We start from the raw sequence: 9,953 nt of genomic DNA, 5'->3' as shown, positions 1-9,953 counted from the left end.
AATGATGTTGGGTTTCAGTGGTGATTAGGGGTGTTTAAGAAATCCGAGATCCGAAAAAAACCGAAATCCGAACCGAAACAAAAACCCGAATAATCCGATCCGAATTCTTATTCGGATCGGATCGATCCGAATATCCGAATAACTAATTCGGATTCGGATCGGATTCGGATATCGATTTCAAAAAATTCCGGATAGTTCGGATTATTCGGATATCCGAATAAGCCGAATATATAACATGTCATTAGTGTATTTAGCCAAGTCCATTAACATTTACAATAACTTTATAACCATAATTTCTTTATTCTTTCAATCAACATAACACACCATAGACAAAAATGTGGTTGTTATACTCTCTAACACTACTTAAATTCCTTGTTCTTGTAGTGTTTTATTTTTATTTTCTAGTTTTGTATGTTTATTTAATAAAACTTAAGTTTGTATATATGTTATACGGATTATTCGGATTATCCGAATCCATCCGAATTCAATTCGGATCGGATAGGAATGCCCCTAATTCGGATCGGATTTCGGATAGGGTTTCAAAATTTTCAAATCCGAACAATCCGAACCGAATAAAGCGAATAACCTGTTATCCGATTCGATGAACACTCCTAGTGGTGATCAATCAAAATGTTATTTATTAAAACCAGTTTAATAAATGTGACAAATAATAATTAATCCAATTAATTAATAAATGCGCAGCAAATGTAAACGAGTAATCAGCACCAAAACTAAACCCGACAGGATTCGGTTACAAAACATACGAGTACAGTTACAACTAAAACCAATTGAATATATATAAATGTAAACTGACAATATATATATATATATATATATATATATATATATAATTTTACTTCGGTTAATAAATAACCGGCCGAGACACCAAGGGCAAACGAACAACGCTAGGTAATAAACGAGATCCGGCGGTAGCGGTACACTAGGTAGCGGCAGCGTGGTGGAGGTGGCTGGTGAACAGTAGCCGCGGCAATAGCAGGGGCACGGCGGTGGTGGTGTGGTGTTCATGACAGTGACAGCTAGGTAGGGCGGTGGCGGCAGAGGAGGCCGGCGGCGGTGGTGGTGTGGAGTTCTTGGAAGAGATGGAATGTAATATGTTGGCTAGGGTTTTTCTTAAAACTAATCATAGGTTAACTAGTTTATTTAAATAAACTAGTTAAACTAATACGGGCCACCAAGCCCATCTCTTGTTTTCAAAAGCCCGGTCTATAATATATCGTTAATTAATGTCATACCAGGTTAACTAACTTATGCGGGTTTCACGTTCGTTACCCAAGGTGTAACTCTAACGGGTCAAAACTCGGTCAGTCGCGTTGACTTTACCGAACCGGTCCATAAAATCCAACAAGTGAAACCTGAACCCGATGGAAACCCGAAACCCGACACAATTAGGAGTTTGAGATTAGTTTTGAAATTTTTCGTAGGTTTTAAATGCGTTTAAGATTTGTAATATCCTCGATTATCCGATAATATTAACATATTTACCTGATTATATGCCCGACATACCATACATAATACATGATACATCCACTAAACTCAGGCAATAAATAAGTCAATCTGGTCAACAACAAAACTGCATCCCTTGTTAGTTTAAATTGTCCACCACTTATATAATACCGTGGACCCAAATATTCTGTGAATCTTCACATGTAAATTGTTTTTGGATGTATTTATTGAACTTGTGCGTAGCATTTATTTGAGACATTCATGGTAATCATTTATTCATTTGTTTGTAACCGATTTGTTATATATTGTTTAAACCTGATGCAAACGTGTTTCGGGTAGGTATACCCGACGGGTATTTTGTCAAAACTCGAAAGAAAACCCGAAACCCAACGGGTAAAACCTGATAAATACCCGATGAATTTGGGACGGACTTTAATAATCAGGTATGGTTTTAGTATTGTCATCCCTATCTATTACTTAGTCTATTTCATTACCTTTAAAACACCTCAAATTAGGGTGTTATTTAGTTTTTCTTGCTTCCAAGTTTAGTTTCTTTGCGAATACCAGATCATTACCATGTATGCTTTAATAAATATAATTGGGTGTTTAGTTATTTTTAAAATAATAACAATAAAAAGAGTTTTCTCTAAATTGTGTCTTTTATGTTTCTTTGTTTGATGTTCTTCATATGGATTCAATCTTCGAATATTTATTCATGATTGAACTTACGAGTCTTGATTTTAATCTATTTCTTTAACTTTTAGATACGAGAGAGATTTTACCGAGTTTGTTCGTGAGTGTTTGTATCAATCTTGTAAACATCTTAATAATCACTAACAATAATAAATTTAAATAGTTGGTATTGGTCTCTATTAAATTCAAGTTTTTCATTCGGTGATCGAAGGTTAACCGGTTTCATTTGTTATCCTGAACACTTGTGTTAAATAGTAGTAATAGTAAATTGAAATGCTCAACAAACTGTGTTTATTCCATCGAATATTTTCTCTTTCAATATATCCTACAAAAAGCTATGGAAGCAACAAAATAAGCTAAATTTGAAAGTGATCTTACCAAATGTTTTCTGATGTTTCTCAAGTATATTGTTAGCATACTTGATGCTATGAAAAAATAGACCCATCTCAACTCAACAACGATTCTAGCTAATAGTCTTTGTCTGAGTGGAGAAGAATCTTCACAACCTCGCTCATGGTTGGCCTCGCGTCTTTGTCTTCCTCAACACATTGTAGAGCCACTCTCAAAAGATTTTTCATTTGAGAAATTTCAATTTCTTCTTTTATCATAGGATCCAATATCTCCATGATGTGTGTCTCTGCCAAATTTTCACGGGCCTCGTGGACCTTTACCCTCACCCAGTCTACGAGTCCTTTTTGCTCCATCGTTTCATCATAATCAACTCTTTGATCATATGAGGGACTCCGTCCAGTTATCATCTCAAGCACCACCATCCCATAGCTATACACATCCACTTTCGAAGTAATCGGGAGATTAAACACCCATTCCGGAGCCATATATCCTCTAGTCCCTCTTATCCGTGAGAAAGCGGAATCTTCTCTTACATCTTGATGGAATAGCTTTGACAAGCCAAAGTCAGCCACCTTTGGGTTATAATCAACGTCCAACAATATGTTATGTGGTTTAACATCACAATGCAAAACCCACTCCAAGCATTCTTCATGTAAATAAGCTAGCCCTTTAGCTAGGCCTATTGCAATCTCAAACCTCTTCCGCCAACCAAGTTTGCTACCACCTAACAAATTGTGAGCCAATGAGCCATTTTCCATGTACTCATACACCAAGATCCTATGCTTCCCCTCAGCACAATAACCATAAGTTTCTATTAAGTTCATATGGTTTATTCTTCCAATGGTGCTCATCTCTGCTAGAAATTCAGCCTCTCCCTGGATCGCGTCATGGAGTACCTTAATCGCCACCACTCGATTGTCAGGTAGTTTTCCTTTGTACACGATGCCACCACCACCTCTCCCAATCTCCTCACTAAATTTACGAGACGCTTTCACTATCTCATCGTATGTGAATCTTTTGAATCCGGTAGCAATTGCAAGATAGGTTTGGGTGGTTGTGCTTGCGGGTGCTTTGGTGATATAGTAAAAGAATAGAAAGCACAAGACTTCAATACCGCTGAGGATGCTGCTGAACCACAGCATGAACTTGAGGGTCCCATTGGCACTATTTTTATCATATGGTCGTTTTAGCTCTATTACAGAAGTCGAGCACTCCAATTTGGATCGGTTAGCAACCTTTTCATTATATGAACATTAGTTTTAGGTAGCTTAAGATAAGTGTTGAAAGGGGTACCCTTGTAGAAGCCATTGTACAACAAAGTCTTAACATAGCAGACAAAGAAGCCGGATCCTTGATTAAAGTTGAATTGGAAAGCCTTACAGTTGGAGTCATCCAAACAGGTCTTCTGGCATTCATTGAAAGTGGATCTTTCTGAATATCCAGAATCAAATCCATAAAATTCAACAAAAGGGAGCTTTATGAAGTCATAGTTTTCAGGAGGTTTAGTAAAATTAAATGTAGGCTCACACCCGAACGAGGAATCCGAGTGGTTCTTCGCCTTGTACCCCTGCATACATGCACATGTCCTTCCCGATACGGGACTGTAAGTACAAAGGCTGTTTGGACCACAAATCCCATGAATTGCACAAGTTGTTGAAAGTGCTTGCCATGTAACAATCCACCTTCTTTTGTCAAGTGTGTAAATTCTAATATTACCATCAACATCAAGTGTCAGTCTTCTTGGAAGGGTTTCACCGTAGTCGCTGGTGTCAAAAATCAAATCGTCTGTGGATGCGAAATGGCCTTTGGAATCGAGCATAGCAATTCTACTATTGTTGTAAGTTCTTCTTCCTGCTTCCCATGAAACTAGCCAAGGCCTAGGCCAATACACACTGGTTACTTCGTCACTGTTGTAAAGAAGTTTGATTACAAGTCATTATCAAAATAAAGACTATAAAATCCGAAAGAAAAGTTTGTCAAACTTCTTGAAGATGTAAGAGTTGTATCCTTAGTAAAAGGTTGGTTTGGGAGTATGGTGTCAGTTGGAGAACTAAAGCTTTGCCAAATATATGACTTGCTGTCTATTGGTGTAAGAACAAGGTTACCCGAATCTAGGAGCTTCAATTGCACTTGCTCATCAGATTTAGCGTTGGATGTCCACAATCTTCGCCCAGCATCCCGTAGAACAAGATTTCCAGATTTCCACAAAGAAAACTTGGATTGTTTTCCATTGACAGGTTCATCTCGATTTGCCATCCAAACAAGTGTGACCTTTCCATCCGCCATTGGCTGCGTGAACCATATCACGAAGCAATAAGCATTCTGGCCAATCTGGTGAAAACCGGCTGTGAAAAGGCGATTTGGTGAAACCAAGTGATCTTTCTTTTCAACCAAGAGTGATGAGCCTTGGGCTAAAACACTTTGTGAATAAGAAAGAGTACCAGCATGTATCAAATAAGAGAATATAACTAAAGGTAAGAGAAATATTATCAAGGGAAAATGCATGATGAAATATGGATGAATGAACATCTTCTCAGTGGGTGTATTTATAATAAAAATGTCCTAGGTATATAAGTATAATGCAATTTTTTATTGGTTTTTGTTTCTGGTTATTTAGCATCATGCTAAGTCTTCCCATGGATTTATCTTGCAACTTGCTAATATTTTAATATGATGCTGGATGCCAATTGATGTATATATATACTCAACTTGTTAATAAAGTTGTATGTATATATTTATATGCTCATAATTATGACAATGACAATGTGTGGTTCCTCCATTGACTTGAAGTCTATGCGGTCTACTAGTTGCTAACCGTGTACACATACAGTCTAAGTCAAGTCAAGCTCAAATGTTGTCTTTAGAATAGTCCTCATCTCCTCAATCAAAGGTGATCTTTTTCGGAATACTAATTCTTACATCTACTTTCCCATTTAACTAATACCCATGGTTTTAGTTTTCTTTTCCTTGGTGTGAAAAATTAATCTTCTAACATAATTGTTAAAGTGGTACAAGTTTGTAAGTAATATATATATATATATATATATATATATATATATATATATATTGTACAACTTGTGAACACGTTTTACGAATCATTGTTTGTGATAAGAGGTTAATCGTTATTTCTGCTTCTGAGGTTTAGGGTGAGTAGTGGTAGTGGTACAAAGAGTATTATTGCAAGTATGAACAAAGTAACAGATTGAAACAAACTCGATTAAATAACAAACTGAATGTGATTGTACATACTTGCTTCGATCAATGGCGGATCCAGAAAATTTTGTTGGGTGCAAAAAACGGTCAACCTAGAATGGGTCAAGTCAAACTAAAACGTGTCAAACCAAAATGGGTCGGGTCAAACGAAATTACATTAAATAAACCACGTATAGAAATGTAAGCAATAAATTTCCCCCAAAACGCAATAAACAAAATACATATTACAATTGATAAAAAAACCTTTGCATAATTGTCTCGACACAAAGCTCTTATGTACAAATAAAAAAAATTAAAGTTAAATAGTGTATAATTATAAAAAAGCAATGATATTCTGAATACTATCATATTTTGGTCTAATTTTTTTAATGGGTCCGATGAAACTAACAAAATATATCACTATATTAATAACTAATTGATGAAGTGGTTAGACAGTTAAACAATCTAAGCTTAATTGTTATTTTGTGAAAGAAAAACTAAACTTGCGTTTGAAAAGTTGGCATGGAAAGTTGTGTTTGGGGCACTACAATAAACACGAATGGGGCAGTTAGCATCTATGAACATAATATATTAGAAGTTTATAGAAGAAAATATGAATTTGAGGGGATGCCTACGCTCCCCCTGGCTCAATACTGAATCCGCCCCTGGCTTCGATCGACCCAAATACAAACGAAACTAACATTCACGATGGTTTAGTGGACGGTTATCTTTTAACTGTTTAAAACAGTTATATATAGATATGCCTAACTAACAATTCTAACTTCCAGGAACACAACTTCAAGACGCATACTGTTTGTTATTCGCCTAGGGGCCAAAGCGCTCATTTAACCAATTGGACTACAACCGAACCATAAACAAATGAAACCTAAATAAGCCAAAACACAATCCAAACATAACCAAATTGTTTTAGCGTACTGACTCGATAATAGGAAATAAACATACGCAGAAAAATAGCCCACTAATGAATTATCGGGTAACATGCTTGCAGGCTTGCAGTTCCTCTTTTGTGGATGTGACCAATTTTTTTTTTCTATTAAATGGATAACTTATGCAGTTTATAACAATATGGAATTTTAATGCTCTGCAGATCAATATTGTAGCTTTTTATAAAGCGCGGTTGTGGCTAATGCATTTTGTATTTCAGTACAACTTTTTGGATCACTAATGTTTGAAAGCAAGTTAGTAGTGCGGCTATGTAATTCTAATACGAGTTGAATGAACTGTTTTTAGCAGCTTCAGGCATATGACAACTCTTTTCTTAACACTTTTGTTATTGTAATGTGTATTTAAAAGTTCAGTGATGTTGACATTCCCAAGAATGAAATTGTTATCCGGGGGTCCGAGACGTTTGGCAAATGTTTCAGCCATGAATCATGATACTGGAGAAAATCATTGATGCTTTGGTAATGGTAATAATAAAACTATTTACATACACCTCAAGTTTTCAATATTTATTAAATACTTTTTTAATAAAAAGGAAAAATGACACGAAAGTGAAGCTGAAAAACCTAATGACGGGTGGCACACTTTTTCAGAATTTATGAAGGCTTTGAGCTAGTTTTGGGTTTGGGCTCAAACGGGTGATAAGGATAAGGGCTTGGGTCTATATTTGTTTGTTGTTCATTAAGCTGTTAACCCTAGTTTTGTTTCTATTTATATCCTGTTATGTAATTGTGATATTTGAACCTTATCAATGAAATAATTTATTTGCAACCCGTGGATGTAGGTCGCCCTGCTAGGACCGAATCACGTAAAATTTTAGTGTCGTTCGTTATTTATATTTTCTATACATGTGATTATCGTGTTTTGTTCCACTTTGTTGAACACATTGTTCTCTACACGAAAGACAATTTACAATGGTTCATTTATCTTGTTTGTCTGTCTGAAAATTGGAATATCGCAATTAGGGTTTTGGGGTCGAAAACAAAGTTGCTGACAAAGCTCTTTATATCACTAGAAATCTGTTCTTGGAAAACCGAGGTTAGTCACCGTTTTTTGTTTTTTCGCGCTTGGTTTGATTAAAAGAAAAAACAGGAATATCTTTAGATTTAGCGCCGATTAAGGAAAGGAGAATGTTTTCTTGTTTTTTCCTTGGGAGTTGAACTCTATATTGCAACGTGGGAGCTACTGATGGACGGGGACATTATACAGGTCACATTCTCAAATTAAGAGATATGTGCCATCGTATTTTTTGGGCAGGAATTTTATGCTACATGTCATTAGTTAACTGTTCAATAGCAAGGGTAATTTAGTATTTAGATAAATAACAATAATAATAATAATAATAATAATAAGGGTTTGGTTATTATATTATCATCAAAAGTAGGAGCACCATATATTATTATCTTCAAAGGCAGTTGATTTCTATCTTTCTCCATTGAACCCCTAATTTGAAAATAAAGATAATGAAGTCTTATACCAAACCTAACCCTCAGCCTCCTTCCCCGACACTGACCACCACATCCCCGTCACCGTCACCATCGTCACCACCACATCCCCGTACAATAGGGCTATCAATTTATGACACGGACCTGCTAACACGACACAACAGGACACTGATTTTAACAAGTTTGGGCTTGAGCTTAACAAGTTTCGTGTCTTAAACAGGTCAACCTGTTTAAGACATGTTTAAAATCGCGTCCTAACAGGTTAAAGACATGTTAACATGTTAGTAACATGTGTAGATTTTTATTTTAAAAAAATAAATATATATTCACTCTTAAAGTCTTAAACCTAAAGTCATACTTGCAAACAATATTTCACTAATGCCCGTCAGAACCCGATATTATATTTTTATGGATGTTATGATTTGCATCTATGGTTTTTTATTTCAAGTATGTTATGTATTTTTCGTCTTTTGTTTCTAGTATGTTATGGATTTGTGGTTTTTTGTTTCAAATATGTTATGAATTATCTATTAATTAAGACTTTTTTGCTCGTTTTGAAATTTTTGGTTTCGTTACACATGTATTATTCATTGTGTCTTTTAACAGGTCCCTTAGCAGGTCTTAACAAGTTAACCTGATACTAAACAGGTTCGTGTTCGTGTTTGGAAAAAATGACACGATTAGTTATCGTGTCGTGTTCGTGTTTAGAACAACAGGTCATCGTGTCTTCTCGTGTCGTGTTCGACATGTTATGACAGCCCTACCGTACACCGTCACCCTCATTCCCGGACCACATCACCGTCACCATTACCACTGATGGTTAATCGCCATCATCACCTCTAATAATTTTTCAACATCATCATAGATTTATAGCTGCATCTCTCTGATTTTAATTTAATTGCTAATTTGGTGCAAAACTCGTGTCTCGAATTCGATACACTCGTTAGTCCTAACCACCAGTTCTATTGAAGAGTGATGTTAGGGTAACGACGGTGTTACAGATGTTTTCCAGCAAAAATATGGGGTTCTGCCTCCGTGCTCAATGTATTCCGGCAAAAAATCAATTTTTTGGCAACCAACTAGGATTCGGCAAAGATAAAGGAAACAATGGATAGTTTAGAATGGGGTTTTCTTGATTCTGATATGGGATGATGTCACACAACTAGAAGGATGCTTACAGGAGAATACCTTCTGATAATATCAAGGGTTTAGTTTTAGCATTGTCTTCTACTTTATTTTCGGTGAGGTCTCTCATAGTCAATTTGAGCACCGTTCGAGGTAATTTTTATATCATTTTGGTTGTTTTTATTATCCGAATCAAAGCCCTAAAGTTTCCTTTGAAATATGTGTTTGTCAATCTCGAATTTTTGATATGAAATTGTGTCAGTTTCTAGGGTTTTTGGTTGGAGAAGGAGGTGAAAATAGCTTACATTTGATAGGGGAAAGACGGTGGTGGTGGTGATCGAAAACGGTGGTTCAGATTTTTGGGTTTATATAATTGTTCTTTGTTTTTATTTTTTAGTTTTGTTATAATTATTTGCATAATTAGATTTGGATTATGCGCTTGTGTATATGCTATGTTTGATTTCTAGGTTTAATTAATTGGTGAAGATGGGTTGGTTTGGATTTAGTTACATTGAGTTTTATGATAATTGGTGAATATGAGATAAAGATGGATAAATTTCTGGGTTTATATTTTAGGGTTATTCACCAATCTTGAATGTAGATGATGAAGATGAAGATGAAGATGGGGGGGGGGGTGGTCATTTCAACACTTTATTGAACGGTCAACGCATGGTCAAATGACGGAATGGCATAAAAAGCCCTCTGGAAAAGTATGATGAA

The 9,953-nt window shown here is 35.8% G+C and overlaps 1 pseudogene; it reads right to left on the bottom strand.

The window, feature by feature from the left end:
• Positions 1 to 2,624: 2,624 nt before the first annotated feature.
• LOC143559736 (putative receptor protein kinase ZmPK1) lies at positions 2,625 to 5,046 on the bottom strand (annotated as a pseudogene).
• Between the last annotated feature and the right edge of the window lie 4,907 nt (positions 5,047 to 9,953).

This window comes from Bidens hawaiensis, unplaced genomic scaffold, assembly GCF_021521415.1.
Source record: "Bidens hawaiensis isolate Kalapana, Puna unplaced genomic scaffold, B.hawaiensis_p1.1 tig00020029_1, whole genome shotgun sequence".
In the NCBI taxonomy this organism is placed as follows: Eukaryota; Viridiplantae; Streptophyta; class Magnoliopsida; order Asterales; family Asteraceae; genus Bidens; species Bidens hawaiensis.
Note: the sequence above shows the minus strand (reverse complement) of the source record. Positions and strands in the feature narration are given on the sequence as shown.